Source organism: Hyla sarda, chromosome 1 (genome assembly GCF_029499605.1).
Source record: "Hyla sarda isolate aHylSar1 chromosome 1, aHylSar1.hap1, whole genome shotgun sequence".
Taxonomy (NCBI): Eukaryota; Metazoa; Chordata; class Amphibia; order Anura; family Hylidae; genus Hyla; species Hyla sarda.
Genome location: NC_079189.1, coordinates 258,396,609 through 258,411,917, shown reverse-complemented (window position 1 = coordinate 258,411,917; position 15,309 = coordinate 258,396,609). Strand labels below are relative to the sequence as shown.

At 50.3% G+C, this 15,309-nt stretch overlaps 10 pseudogenes; all 10 read right to left on the bottom strand.

The window, feature by feature from the left end:
• Positions 1 to 347: 347 nt before the first annotated feature.
• On the bottom strand, positions 348 to 467 carry LOC130330928 (5S ribosomal RNA; annotated as a pseudogene).
• Positions 468 to 2,317: 1,850 nt separating this feature from the next.
• LOC130325652 (5S ribosomal RNA) lies at positions 2,318 to 2,437 on the bottom strand (annotated as a pseudogene).
• A 1,068-nt stretch (positions 2,438 to 3,505) lies between these two features.
• Positions 3,506 to 3,625, bottom strand: LOC130352056 (5S ribosomal RNA; annotated as a pseudogene).
• A 266-nt stretch (positions 3,626 to 3,891) lies between these two features.
• LOC130330648 (5S ribosomal RNA) lies at positions 3,892 to 4,011 on the bottom strand (annotated as a pseudogene).
• A 284-nt stretch (positions 4,012 to 4,295) lies between these two features.
• On the bottom strand, positions 4,296 to 4,415 carry LOC130324640 (5S ribosomal RNA; annotated as a pseudogene).
• Positions 4,416 to 8,458: 4,043 nt separating this feature from the next.
• Positions 8,459 to 8,578, bottom strand: LOC130352939 (5S ribosomal RNA; annotated as a pseudogene).
• A 2,790-nt stretch (positions 8,579 to 11,368) lies between these two features.
• Positions 11,369 to 11,488, bottom strand: LOC130352055 (5S ribosomal RNA; annotated as a pseudogene).
• Positions 11,489 to 11,754: 266 nt separating this feature from the next.
• Positions 11,755 to 11,874, bottom strand: LOC130324542 (5S ribosomal RNA; annotated as a pseudogene).
• A 284-nt stretch (positions 11,875 to 12,158) lies between these two features.
• On the bottom strand, positions 12,159 to 12,278 carry LOC130353090 (5S ribosomal RNA; annotated as a pseudogene).
• Positions 12,279 to 12,741: 463 nt separating this feature from the next.
• Positions 12,742 to 12,861, bottom strand: LOC130329800 (5S ribosomal RNA; annotated as a pseudogene).
• Between the last annotated feature and the right edge of the window lie 2,448 nt (positions 12,862 to 15,309).

Below are 15,309 nucleotides of genomic sequence, written 5' to 3'. Positions count from 1 at the left end.
TACTGGGCCCTAAGCTGGGTAGCAGTCTGCGATCTGACGAGAGAAGGCGCGTTCAGCTTAGGATGGCCGTTGACATCTTCACGCCTTGTATATTGTGAATTTAAGCATCAATAAATATTTTTATTAATCGGAGAGGAAGGCGGCAACAGAGCAAAATGTCAATGGCACCTTGGATTGCCAGCCAGTCTCCCATGCCGGCAACTGCCGGGCAGTAGTCTGCGATCTGAGGAGAGCAGGCACGTTCAGGCTTAGGATGGCCGTTGACAGCTTCACACCCTGTGTATTGTGGATTTAAGCATCAATAAATCCTTTTCCGAATCGGAGCGGAAGGCGGCAACAGATTAAAATGTCAACTGCACCTGGGATTCCCAGCCAGTCTCCCATGCTGGTACTTACCAGGCCCTAAGCTGGGTAGCAGTCTGCGATCTGACGAGAGCAGGAGCGTTCAGCTTAGGATGGCCGTTGACAGCTTCACACTTTGTATACTGTGGATTTAAGCATCAATAAATAATTTTCGGAATCGGAGCAGAAACAGAGCAAAATGGCAACTGCACCCGGGATTCCCAGCCAGTCTCCCATGCCGGTACTTACTGGGCCCTAAGCTGGGTAGCAGTCTGCGATCTGACGAGAGCAGGCGCGTTCAGCTTAGGATGGCCGTTGACATCTTCACGCCTTGTATATTGTGAATTTAATCATCAATAAATATTTTTATTAATCGGAGAGGAAGGCGGCAACAGAGCAAAATGTCAATGGCACCTTGGATTGCCAGCCAGTCTCCCATGCCGGTAACTGCCGGGCAGTGGTCTGCGATCTGAGGAGAGCAGGCACGTTCAGGCTTAGGATGGCCGTTGACAGCTTCACACCCTGTGTATTGTGGATTTAAGCATCAATAAATCCTTTTCCGAATCGGAGCGGAAGGCGGCAACAGATTAAATTGTCAACTGCACCTGGGATTCCCAGCCAGTCTCCCATGCTGGTACTTACCAGGCCCTAAGCTGGGTAGCAGTCTGCTATCTGACGAGAGCAGGCGCGTTAAGCTTAGGATGGCCGTCGACAGCTTCACACCTTGTATACTGTGGATTTAAGCATCAATAAATAATTTTCGGAATCGGAGCGGAAGGCAGCAATAGAGCAAAATGTCAACGGCAACCGGGATTCCCAGCCAGTCTCCCATGCCAGTACCTACCGGGCCCTAAGCTAGAGCAGTCTGCGATCTGACGAGAGCAGGCGCGTTCAGCTTAGGATGGCCATTGACAGCTTCATGCTTTTTATACTGTGCATTTAAGCATCAATAAATCCTTTTCGGAATCGAAGCGGAAGGCGGCAACAGATTAAAATGTCAACTGCACCCGGGATTCCCAGCCAGTCTCCCATGCTGGTACTTACTGTGCCCTTAGCTGGGTAGCAGTCTGCGATCTGACAAGAGCAGGCGCGTTCAGCTTAGGATGGCCGTTGACATCTTCACGCCTTGTATATTGTGGATTTAAGCATCAATAAATATTTTTATTAATCGGAGAGGAAGGCGGCAACAGAGCAAAATGTCAATGGCACTTTGAATTGCCAGCCAGTCTCCCATGCTGGTAACTGCCGGGCAGCAGTCTGCGATCTGAGGAGAGCAGGCATGTTCAGGCTTAGGATGGCCGTTGACAGCTTCACACCCTGTGTATTGTGGATTTAAGCATCAATAAATAATTTTCGGAATCGGAGCAGAAACAGAGCAAAATGTCAACTGCACCCGGGATTCCCAGCCAGTCTCCCATGCTCTTACATACCAGGCCCGAAGCTGGGTAGCAGTCTGCGATCTGACGAGAACAGGAGCATTCAGCTTAGGATGGCCGTAGACATCTTCACACCCTGTATACTGTGGATTTAAGCATCAATAAATCCTTTTCGGAATCGGAGCGTAAGGCGGCAACAGAGCAAAATGTCAACTGCACCCGGGATTCCCAGCCAGTCTCCCATGCCAGTACTTACCGGGCTCTAAGCTGGGTAGCAGTCTGCGATCTGACGAGAGCAGGCGCGTTCAGCTTAGGATGGCCATTGACAGCTTCATGCTTTTTATACTGTGCATTTAAGCATCAATAAATCCTTTTCGGAATCAGAGAGGAAGGCGGCAACAGAGCAAAATGTCAATAGCACCTTGGATTGTCAGCCAGTCTCCCATGCCTGTACTTGCCGGGCAGCAGTCTGCGATCTGACAAGAACAGGCACATTCAGCTTAGGATAGCCGTAGACGGCTTCACAACCTGTATACTGTGGATTTAAGCATCAATAAATCCTTTTCGGAATCGGAGCGGAAGGCGGCTACAGAGCAAAATGTCAACAACACCTGGGATTCCCAGCCAGTCTCCCATGCTGGTACTTACCGGGCCCTAAGCTGGGTAGCAGTCTGCGTTCTGACGAGAGCAAGCGCGTTCAGCTTAGGATGGCCGTTGACAGCTTCACGCCCTTTATACTGTGCATTTAAGCATCAATAAATCATTTTCCGAATCAGAGCGGAAGGCAGCAACAGATTAAAATGTCAACTGCACCCGGGATTCCCAGCCAGTCTCCCATGCTGGTACTTACCAGGCCCTAAGCTGGGTAACAGTCTGCAATCTGACGAGAGCAGGCGCGTCCAGCTTAGGATGGCCGTTGACAGCTTCACACTTTGTATACTGTGGATTTAAGCATCAATTAATATTTTTATTAATCGGAGAGGAAGGCGGCAACAGAGCAAAATGTCAATGGCACCTTGGATTGCCAGCCAGTCTCCCACGCCGGTATCTGCCGGGCAGCAGTCTGCGATCTGAGGAGAGCAGACACGTTCAGCTTAGGATGGCCGTTGACAGCTTCACACCCTGTATATTGTGGATTTAAGCATCAATAAATCCTTTTCCGAATCGGAGCGGAAGGCGGCAACAGATTAAAATGTCAACTGCACCCGGGATTCCAGCCAGTCTACCATGCTGGTACTTACCAGGCCCTAAGCTGGGTATCAGTCTGCGATCTGACGAGAGCAGGCGCGTTCAGCTTAGGATGGCCGTTGACAGCTTCACACCCTGTGTATTGTGGATTTAAGCATCAATAAATCCTTTTCGGAATCGGAACGGAAGGCGGCAACAGAGCATAATGTCAACTGCACCCGGGATTCCCAGCCAGTCTCCCATGCCGGTACTTACTGGGCCCTAAGCTGGGTAGCAGTCTGCGATCTGACGAGAGCAGGCGCGTTCAGCTTAGGATGGCCGTTGACATCTTCACGCCTTGTATATTGTGGATTTAAGCATCAATAAATATTTTTATTAATCGGAGAGGAAGGCGGCAACAGAGCAAAATGTCAATGGCACCTTGGATTGCCAGCCAGTCTCCCATGCCGGTAACTGCCGGACAGCAGTCTGCGATCTGAGGAGAGCAGGCACGTTCAGGCTTAGGATGGCCGTTGACAGCTTCACACCCTGTATATTGTTGATTTAAGCATCAATAAATCCTTTTCCGAATCGGAGCGGAAGGCGGCAACAGATTAAAATGTCAACTGCACCCGGGATTCCCAGCCAGTCACCCATGCTGGTACTTACCAGGCCCTAAGCTGGGTAGCAGTCTGCGATCTGACGAGAGCAGGCGTGTTCAGCTTAGGATGGCTGTTGACAGCTTCACACTTTGTATACTGTGGATTTAAGCATCAATAAATAATTTTCGGAATCGGAGCAAAATGTCAACTGCACCCGGGAATCCCAGCCAGTCTCCCATGCTGGTACTTACCAGGCCCGAAGCTGGGTGGCAGTCTGCGATCTGACGAGAACAGGCGCATTCAGCTTAGGATGGCCATAGACATCTTCACACCCTGTATACTGTGGATTTAAGCATCAATAAAACCTTTTCGGAATCGGAGCGGAAGGCGGCAACAGAGCAAAAAGTCAACGACACCTGGGATTCCCAGCCAGTCTCCCATGCTGGTACTTACCGGGCCCTAAGCTGGGTAGCAGTCTGCGATCTGACGAGAGCAGGCGCGTTCAGCTTAGTATGGCCATCGACAGCTTCTCGCCCTTTAAACTGTGCATTTAGGCATCAATAAATCCTTTTCGGAATCGGAACGGAAGGCGGCAACAGAGCAAAATGTCAACGGCAGCCGGGATTCCCAGCCAGTGTCCCATGCCGGTACTTACCGGGCCCTAAGATCTGTACCAGTCTGCGATCTGACGAGAGCAGGCGCGTTAAGCTTAGGATGGCCGTCGACAGCTTCACACCTTGTATACTGTGGATTTAAGCATCAATAAATTATTTTCGGAATCGGAGCGGAAGGCAGCAATAGAGCAAAATGTCAACGGCACCTGGGATTCCCAGCCAGTCTCCCATGCCAGTACTTACCGGGCCCTAAGCTGGGTAGCAGTCTGCGATCTGACGAGAGCAGGCGCATTCAGCTTAGGATGGCCATTGACAGCTTCATGCTTTTTATACTGTGCATTTAAGCATCAATAAATCCTTTTCGGAATCGTAGAGGAAGGCGGCAACAGAGCAAAATGTCAATGGCACCTTGGATTGCCAGCCAGTCTCCCATGCCCGTACTTGCCGGGCAGCAGTCTGCGATCTGACAAGAACAGGCACATTCAGCTTAGGATAGCCGTAGACGGCTTCACACCCTGTATACTGTGGATTTAAGCATCAATAAATCCTTTTCGGAATCGGAGCGGAAGGCGGCTACAGAGCAAAATGTCAACAACACCTGGGACTCCCAGCCAGTCTCCCATGCTGGTACTTACCGGGCCCTAAGCTGGGTAGCAGTCTGCGATCTGAAGAGAGCAGACGCGTTCAGCTTAGGATGGCAGTTGACAGCTTCACGCCCTTTATATTGTGGATTTAAGCATCAATAAATAATTTTCCGAATCGAAGCGGAAGGCGGCAACAGATTAAAATGTCAACTGCACCCTGGATTCCCAGCCAGTCTCCCATGCTGGTACTTACCAGGCCCTAAGCTGGGTATCAGTCTGCGATCTGACGAGAGCAGGCGCGTTCAGCTTAGGATGGCCGTTGACAGCTTCACACCCTGTATACTGTGCATTTAAGCATCAATAAATCCTTTTCGGAATCGGAACGGAAGGCGGCAACAGAGCAAAATGTCAACGGCAGCCGGGATTCCCAGCCAGTGTCCCATGCCGGTACTTACCGGGCCCTAAGATCTGTACCAGTCTGCATTCTGACGAGAGCAGGCGCGTTCAGCTTAGGATGGCCGTCGACAGCTTCACACCTTGTATACTGTGGATTTAAGCATCAATAAATTATTTTCGGAATCGGAGCGGAAGGCAGCAATAGAGCAAAATGTCAACGGCAACCGGGATTCCCAGCCAGTCTCCCATGCCAGTACTTACCGGGCCCTAAGCTAGGTAGCAGTCTGCGATCTGACGAAAGCAGGCGCGTTCAGCTTAGGATGGCCATTGACAGCTTCATGATTTTTATACTGTGCATTTAAGCATCAATAAATCATTTTCGGAATCGTAGAGGAAGGCGGCAACAGAGCAAAATGTCAACTGCACCCGGGATTCCCAGCCAGTCTCCCATGCCGGTACTTACTGGGCCCTAAGCTGGGTAGCAGTCTGCGATCTGACGAGAGAAGGCGCGTTCAGCTTAGGATGGCCGTTGACATCTTCACGCCTTGTATATTGTGAATTTAAGCATCAATAAATATTTTTATTAATCGGAGAGGAAGGCGGCAACAGAGCAAAATGTCAATGGCACCTTGGATTGCCAGCCAGTCTCCCATGCCGGTAACTGCCGGGCAGTAGTCTGCGATCTGAGGAGAGCAGGCACGTTCAGGCTTAGGATGGCCGTTGACAGCTTCACACCCTGTGTATTGTGGATTTAAGCATCAATAAATCCTTTTCCGAATCGGAGCGGAAGGCGGCAACAGATTAAAATGTCAACTGCACCTGGGATTCACAGCCAGTCTCCCATGCTGGTACTTACCAGGCCCTAAGCTGGGTAGCAGTCTGCGATCTGACGAGAGCAGGCGCGTTCAGCTTAGGATGGCCGTTGACAGCTTCACACTTTGTATACTGTGGATTTAAGCATCAATAAATAATTTTCGGAATCGGAGCAGAAACAGAGCAAAATGGCAACTGCACCCGGGATTCCCAGCCAGTCTCCCATGCCGGTACTTACTGGGCCCTAAGCTGGGTAGCAGTCTGCGATCTGACGAGAGCAGGCGCGTTCAGCTTAGGATGGCCGTTGACATCTTCACGCCTTGTATATTGTGAATTTAAGCATCAATAAATATTTTTATTAATCGGAGAGGAAGGCGGCAACAGAGCAAAATGTCAATGGCACCTTGGATTGCCAGCCAGTCTCCCATGCCGGTAACTGCCGGGCAGTGGTCTGCGATCTGAGGAGAGCAGGCACGTTCAGGCTTAGGATGGCCGTTGACAGCTTCACACCCTGTGTATTGTGGATTTAAGCATCAATAAATCCTATTCCGAATCGGAGCGGAAGGCGGCAACAGATTAAATTGTCAACTGCACCTGGGATTCCCAGCCAGTCTCCCATGCTGGTACTTACCAGGCCCTAAGCTGGGTAGCAGTCTGACGAGAGCAGGCGCGTTAAGCTTAGGATGGCCGTCGACAGCTTCACACCTTGTATACTGTGGATTTAAGCATCAATAAATTATTTTCGGAATCGGAGCGGAAGGCAGCAATAGAGCAAAATGTCAACGGCAACCGGGATTCCCAGCCAGTCTCCCATGCCAGTACCTACCGGGCCCTAAGCTAGAGCAGTCTGCGATCTGACGAGAGCAGGCGCGTTCAGCTTAGGATGGCCATTGACAGCTTCATGCTTTTTATACTGTGCATTTAAGCATCAATAAATCCTTTTCGGAATCGGAGCGGAAGGCGGCAACAGATTAAAATGTCAACTGCACCCGGGATTGCCAGCCAGTCTCCCATGCCGGTACTTACTGTGCCCTTAGCTGGGTAGCAGTCTGCGATCTGACAAGAGCAGGCGCGTTCAGCTTAGGATGGCCATTGACAGCTTCATGCTTTTTATACTGTGCATTTAAGCATCAATAAATCCTTTTCGGAATCGAAACGGAAGGCGGCAACAGAGCATAATGTCAACTGCACCCGGGATTCCCAGCCAGTCTCCCATGCCGGTAATTACTGGGCCCTAAGCTGGGTAGCAGTCTGCGATCTGACAAGAGCAGGCGCGTTCAGCTTAGGATGGCCGTTGACATCTTCACGCCTTGTATATTGTGGATTTAAGTATCAATAAATATTTTTATTAATCGGAGAGGAAGGCGGCAACAGAGCAAAATGTCAATGGCACCTTGAATTGCCAGCCAGTCTCCCATGCTGGTAACTGCCGGGCAGCAGTCTGCGATCTGAGGAGAGCAGGCATGTTCAGGCTTAGGATGGCCGTTGACAGCTTCACACCCTGTGTATTGTGGATTTAAGCATCAATAAATAATTTTCGGAATCGGAGCAGAAACAGAGCAAAATTTCAACTGCACCCGGGATTCCCAGCCAGTCTCCCATGCTGGTACTTACCAGGCCCTAAGCTGGGTATCAGTCTGCGATCTGACGAGAACAGGCGCATTCAGCTTAGGATGGCCGTAGACATCTTCACACCCTGTATACTGTGCATTTAAGCATCAATAAATCCTTTTCGGAATCGGAACGGAAGGCGGCAACAGAGCAAAATGTCAACGGCAGCCGGGATTCCCAGCCAGTGTCCCATGCCGGTACTTACCGGGCCCTAAGATCTGTACCAGTCTGCATTCTGACGAGAGCAGGCGCGTTAAGCTTAGGATGGCCGTCGACAGCTTCACACCTAGTATACTGTGGATTTAAGCATCAATAAATTATTTTCGGAATCGGAGCGGAAGGCAGCAATAGAGCAAAATGTCAACGGCAACCGGGATTCCCAGCCAGTCTCCCATGCCAGTACTTACCGGGCCCTAAGCTAGGTAGCAGTCTGCGATCTGACGAAAGCAGGCGCGTTCAGCTTAGGATGGCCATTGACAGCTTCATGATTTTTATACTGTGCATTTAAGCATCAATAAATCATTTTCGAAATCGGAACGGAAGGCGGCAACAGAGCAAAATGTCAACTGCACCCGGGATTCCCAGCCAGTCTCCCATGCCGGTACTTACTGGGCCCTAAGCTGGGTAGCAGTCTGCGATCTGACGAGAGAAGGCGCGTTCAGCTTAGGATGGCCGTTGACATCTTCACGCCTTGTATATTGTGAATTTAAGCATCAATAAATATTTTTATTAATCGGAGAGGAAGGCGGCAACAGAGCAAAATGTCAATGGCACCTTGGATTGCCAGCCAGTCTCCCATGCCGGTAACTGCCGGGCAGTAGTCTGCGATCTGAGGAGAGCAGGCACGTTCAGGCTTAGGATGGCCGTTGACAGCTTCACACCCTGTGTATTGTGGATTTAAGCATCAATAAATCCTTTTCCGAATCGGAGCGGAAGGCGGCAACAGATTAAAATGTCAACTGCACCTGGGATTCCCAGCCAGTCTCCCATGCTGGTACTTACCAGGCCCTAAGCTGGGTAGCAGTCTGCGATCTGACGAGAGCAGGCGCGGTCAGCTTAGGATGGCCGTTGACAGCTTCACACTTTGTATACTGTGGATTTAAGCATCAATAAATAATTTTCGGAATCGGAGCAGAAACAGAGCAAAATGGCAACTGCACCCGGGAATCCCAGGCAGTCTCCCATGCCGGTACTTACTGGGCCCTAAGCTGGGTAGCAGTCTGCGATCTGACGAGAGCAGGCGCGTTCAGCTTAGGATGGCCGTTGACATCTTCACGCCTTGTATATTGTGAATTTAATCATCAATAAATATTTTTATTAATCGGAGAGGAAGGCGGCAACAGAGCAAAATGTCAATGGCACCTTGGATTGCCAGCCAGTCTCCCATGCCGGTAACTGCCGGGCAGTGGTCTGCGATCTGAGGAGAGCAGGCACGTTCAGGCTTAGGATTGCCGTTGACAGCTTCACACCCTGTGTATTGTGGATTTAAGCATCAATAAATCCTTTTCCGAATCGGAGCGGAAGGCGGCAACAGATTAAATTGTCAACTGCACCTGGGATTCCCAGCCAGTCTCCCATGCTGGTACTTACCAGGCCCTAAGCTGGGTAGCAGTCTGCTATCTGACGAGAGCAGGCGCGTTAAGCTTAGGATGGCCGTCGACAGCTTCACACCTTGTATACTGTGGATTTAAGCATCAATAAATAATTTTCGGAATCGGAGCGGAAGGCAGCAATAGAGCAAAATGTCAACGGCAACCGGGATTCCCAGCCAGTCTCCCATGCCAGTACCTACCGGGCCCTAAGCTAGAGCAGTCTGCGATCTGACGAGAGCAGGCGCGTTCAGCTTAGGATGGCCATTGACAGCTTCATGCTTTTTATACTGTGCATTTAAGCATCAATAAATCCTTTTCGGAATCGGAGCGGAAGGCGGCAACAGATTAAAATGTCAATTGCACCCGGGATTCCCAGCCAGTCTCCCATGCTGGTACTTACTGTGCCCTTAGCTGGGTAGCAGTCTGCGATCTGACAAGAGCAGGCGCGTTCAGCTTAGGATGGCCGTTGACATCTTCACGCCTTGTATATTGTGGATTTAAGCATCAATAAATATTTTTATTAATCGGAGAGGAAGGCGGCAACAGAGCAAAATGTCAATGGCACTTTGAATTGCCAGCCAGTCTCCCATGCTGGTAACTGCCGGGCAGCAGTCTGCGATCTGAGGAGAGCAGGCATGTTCATGCTTAGGATGGCCGTTGACAGCTTCACACCCTGCGTATTGTGGATTTAAGCATCAATAAATAATTTTCGGAATCGGAGCAGAAACAGAGCAAAATGTCAACTGCACCCGGGATTCCCAGCCAGTCTCCCATGCTGGTACATACCAGGCCCGAAGCTGGGTAGCAGTCTGCGATCTGACGAGAACAGGCGCATTCAGCTTAGGATGGCCGTAGACATCTTCACACCCTGTATACTGTGGATTTAAGCATCAATAAATCCTTTTCGGAATCGGAGCGTAAGGCGGCAACAGAGCAAAATGTCAACTGCACCCGGGATTCCCAGCCAGTCTCCCATGCCAGTACTTACCGGGCTCTAAGCTGGGTAGCAGTCTGCGATCTGACGAGAGCAGGCGCGTTCAGCTTAAGATGGCCATTGACAGCTTCATGCTTTTTATACTGTGCATTTAAGCATCAATAAATCCTTTTCGGAATCAGAGAGGAAGGCGGCAACAGAGCAAAATGTCAATAGCACCTTGGATTGCCAGCCAGTCTCCCATGCCCGTACTTGCCGGGCAGCAGTCTGCGATCTGACAAGAACAGGCACATTCAGCTTAGGATAGCCGTAGACGGCTTCACAACCTGTATACTGTGGATTTAAGCATCAATAAATCCTTTTCGGAATCGGAGCGGAAGGCGGCTACAGAGCAAAATGTCAACAACACCTGGGATTCCCAGCCAGTCTCCCATGCTGGTACTTACCGGGCCCTAAGCTGGGTAGCAGTCTTCGTTCTGACGAGAGCAAGCGCGTTCAGCTTAGGATGGCCGTTGACAGCTTCACGCCCTTTATACTGTGCATTTAAGCATCAATAAATCCTTTTCCGAATCAGAGCGGAAGGCGGCAACAGATTAAAATGTCAACTGCACCCGGGATTCCCAGCCAGTCTCCCATGCTGGTACTTACCAGGCCCTAAGCTGGGTAACAGTCTGCAATCTGACGAGAGCAGGCGCGTCCAGCTTAGGATGGCCGTTGACAGCTTCACACTTTGTATACTGTGGATTTAAGCATCAATTAAAATTTTTATTAATCGGAGAGGAAGGCGGCAACAGAGCAAAATGTCAATGGCACCTTGGATTGCCAGCCAGTCTCCCACGTTCAGCTTAGGATGGCCGTTGACAGCTTCACACCCTGTGTATTGTGGATTTAAGCATCAATAAATCCTTTTCGGAATCGGAACGAAAGGCGGCAACAGAGCATAATGTCAACTGCACCCGGGATTCCCAGCCAGTCTCCCATGCCGGTACTTACTGGGCCCTAAGCTGGGTAGCAGTCTGCGATCTGACGAGAGCAGGCGCGTTCAGCTTAGGATGGCCGTTGACATCTTCACGCCTTGTATATTGTGGATTTAAGCATCAATAAATATTTTTATTAATCGGAGAGGAAGGCGGCAACAGAGCAAAATGTCAATGGCACCTTGGATTGCCAGCCAGTCTCCCATGCCGGTAACTGCCGGACAGCAGTCTGCGATCTGAGGAGAGCAGGCACGTTCAGGCTTAGGATGGCCGTTGACAGCTTCACACCCTGTATATTGTTGATTTAAGCATCAATAAATCCTTTTCCGAATCGGAGCGGAAGGCGGCAACAGATTAAAATGTCAACTGCACCCGGGATTCCCAGCCAGTCACCCATGCTGGTACTTACCAGGCCCTAAGCTGGGTAGCAGTCTGCGATCTGACGAGAGCAGGCGTGTTCAGCTTAGGATGGCTGTTGACAGCTTCACACTTTGTATACTGTGGATTTAAGCATCAATAAATAATTTTCGGAATCGGAGCAAAATGTCAACTGCACCCGGGAATCCCAGCCAGTCTCCCATGCTGGTACTTACCAGGCCCGAAGCTGGGTGGCAGTCTGCGATCTGACGAGAACAGGCGCATTCAGCTTAGGATGGCCATAGACATCTTCACACCCTGTATACTGTGGATTTAAGCATCAATAAAACCTTTTCGGAATCGGAACGGAAGGCGGCAACAGAGCAAAATGTCAACGACACCTGGGATTCCCAGCCAGTCTCCCATGCTGGTACTTACCGGGCCCTAAGCTGGGTAGCAGTCTGCGATCTGACGAGAGCAGGCGCGTTCAGCTTAGGATGGCCGTCGACAGCTTCTCGCCCTTTAAACTGTGCATTTAGGCATCAATAAATCCTTTTCGGAATCGGAACGGAAGGCGGCAACAGAGCAAAATGTCAACGGCAGCCGGGATTCCCAGCCAGTGTCCCATGCCGGTACTTACCGGGCCCTAAGATCTGTACCAGTCTGCGATCTGACGAGAGCAGGCGCGTTAAGCTTAGGATGGCCGTCGACAGCTTCACACCTTGTATACTGTGGATTTAAGCATCAATAAATTATTTTCGGAATCGGAGCGGAAGGCAGCAATAGAGCAAAATGTCAACGGCACCCGGGATTCCCAGCCAGTCTCCCATGCCAGTACTTACCGGGCCCTAAGCTGGGTAGCAGTCTGCGATCTGACGAGAGCAGGCGCATTCAGCTTAGGATGGCCATTGACAGCTTCATGCTTTTTATACTGTGCATTTAAGCATCAATAAATCCTTTTCGGAATCGTAGAGGAAGGCGGCAACAGAGCAAAATGTCAATGGCACCTTGGATTGCCAGCCAGTCTCCAATGCCCGTACTTGCCGGGCAGCAGTCTGCGATCTGACAAGAACAGGCACATTCAGCTTAGGATAGCCGTAGACGGCTTCACACCCTGTATACTGTGGATTTAAGCATCAATAAATCCTTTTCGGAATCGGAGCGGAAGGCGGCAACAGAGTAAAATGTCAATGGCACCTTGGATTGCCAGCCAGTCTCCCATGCCGGTAACTGCCGGGCAGTAGTCTGCGATCTGAGGAGAGCAGGCACGTTCAGGCTTAGGATGGCCGTTGACAGCTTCACACCCTGTGTATTGTGGATTTAAGCATCAATAAATCCTTTTCCGAATCGGAGCGGAAGGCGGCAACAGATTAAAATGTCAACTGCACCTGGGATTCCCAGCCAGTCTCCCATGCTGGTACTTACCAGGCCCTAAGCTGGGTAGCAGTCTGCGATCTGACGAGAGCAGGCGCGTTCAGCTTAGGATGGCCGTTGACAGCTTCACACTTTGTATACTGTGGATTTAAGCATCAATAAATAATTTTCGGAATCGGAGCAGAAACAGAGCAAAATGGCAACTGCACCCGGGATTCCCAGCCAGTCTCCCATGCCGGTACTTACTGGGCCCTAAGCTGGGTAGCAGTCTGCGATCTGACGAGAGCAGGCGCGTTCAGCTTAGGATGGCCGTTGACATCTTCACGCCTTGTATATTGTGAATTTAAGCATCAATAAATATTTTTATTAATCGGAGAGGAAGGCGGCAACAGAGCAAAATGTCAATGGCACCTTGGATTGCCAGCCAGTCTCCCATGCCGGTAACTGCCGGGCAGTGGTCTGCGATCTGAGGAGAGCAGGCACGTTCAGGCTTAGGATGGCCGTTGACAGCTTCACACCCTGTGTATTGTGGATTTAAGCATCAATAAATCCTTTTCCGAATCGGAGCGGAAGGCGGCAACAGATTAAATTGTCAACTGCACCTGGGATTCCCAGCCAGTCTCCCATGCTGGTACTTACCAGGCCCTAAGCTGGGTAGCAGTCTGCGATCTGACGAGAGCAGGCGCGTTAAGCTTAGGATGGCCGTCGACAGCTTCACACCTTGTATACTGTGGATTTAAGCATCAATAAATTATTTTCGGAATCGGAGCGGAAGGCAGCAATAGAGCAAAATGTCAACGGCAACCGGGATTCCCAGCCAGTCTCCCATGCCAGTACCTACCGGGCCCTAAGCTAGAGCAGTCTGCGATCTGACGAGAGCAGGCGCGTTCAGGCTTAGGATGGCCATTGACAGCTTCATGCTTTTTATACTGTGCATTTAAGCATCAATAAATCCTTTTCGGAATCGGAGCGGAAGGCGGCAACAGATTAAAATGTCAACTGCACCCGGGATTCCCAGCCAGTCTCCCATGCTGGTACTTACTGTGCCCTTAGCTGGGTAGCAGTCTGCGATCTGACAAGAGCAGGCGCGTTCAGCTTAGGATGGCCATTGACAGCTTCATGCTTTTTATACTGTGCATTTAAGCATCAATAAATCCTTTTCGGAATCGGAACGGAAGGCGGCAACAGAGCATAATGTCAACTGCACCCGGGATTCCCAGCCAGTCTCCCATGCCGGTAATTACTGGGCCCTAAGCTGGGTAGCAGTCTGCGATCTGACAAGAGCAGGCGCGTTCAGCTTAGGATGGCCGTTGACATCTTCACGCCTTGTATATTGTGGATTTAAGCATCAATAAATATTTTTATTAATCGGAGAGGAAGGCAGCAACAGAGCAAAATGTCAATGGCACCTTGAATTGCCAGCCAGTCTCCCATGCTGGTAACTGCCGGGCAGCAGTCTGCGATCTGAGGAGAGCAGGCATGTTCAGGCTTAGGATGGCCGTTGACAGCTTCACACCCTGTGTATTGTGGATTTAAGCATCAATAAATAATTTTCGGAATCGGAGCAGAAACAGAGCAAATTGTCAACTGCACCCGGGATTCCCAGCCAGTCTCCCATGCTGGTACTTACCAGGCCCGAAGCTGGGTAGCAGTCTGCGATCTGACGAGAACAGGCGCATTCAGCTTAGGATGGCCGTAGACATCTTCACACCCTGTATACTGTGGATTTAAGCATCAATAAATCCTTTTCGGAATCGGAGCGTAAGGCGGCAACAGAGCAAAATGTCAACTGCACCCGGGATTCCCAGCCAGTCTCCCACGCCAGTACTTACCGGGCTCTAAGCTGGGTAGCAGTCTGCGATCTGACGAGAGCAGGCGCGTTCAGCTTAGGATGGCCATTGACAGCTTCATGCTTTTTATACTGTGCATTTAAGCATCAATAAATCCTTTTCGGAATCAGAGAGGAAGGCGGCAACAGAGCAAAATGCCAATAGCACCTTGGATTGCCAGCCAGTCTCCCATGCCCGTACTTGCCGGGCAGCAGTCTGCGATCTGACAAGAACAGGCACATTCAGCTTAGGATAGCCGTAGACTGCTTCACAACCTGTATACTGTGGATTTAAGCATCAATAAATCCTTTTCGGAATCGGAGCGGAAGGCGGCTACAGAGCAAAATGTCAACAACACCTGGGATTCCCAGCCAGTCTCCCATGCTGATACTTACCGGGCCCTAAGCTGGGTAGCAGTCTGCGTTCTGACGAGAGCAAGCGCGTTCAGCTTAGGATGGCCGTTGACAGCTTCACGACCTTTATACTGTGCATTTAAGCATCAATAAATCCTTTTCCGAATCAGAGCGGAAGGCGGCAACAGATTAAAATGTCAACTGCACCCGGGATTCCCAGCCAGTCTCCCATGCTGGTACTTACCAGGCCCTAAGCTGGGTAACAGTCTGCAATCTGACGAGAGCAGGCGCGTCCAGCTTAGGATGGCCGTTGACAGCTTCACACTTTGTATACTGTGGATTTAAGCATCAATTAATATTTTTATTAATCGGAGAGGAAGGCGGCAAC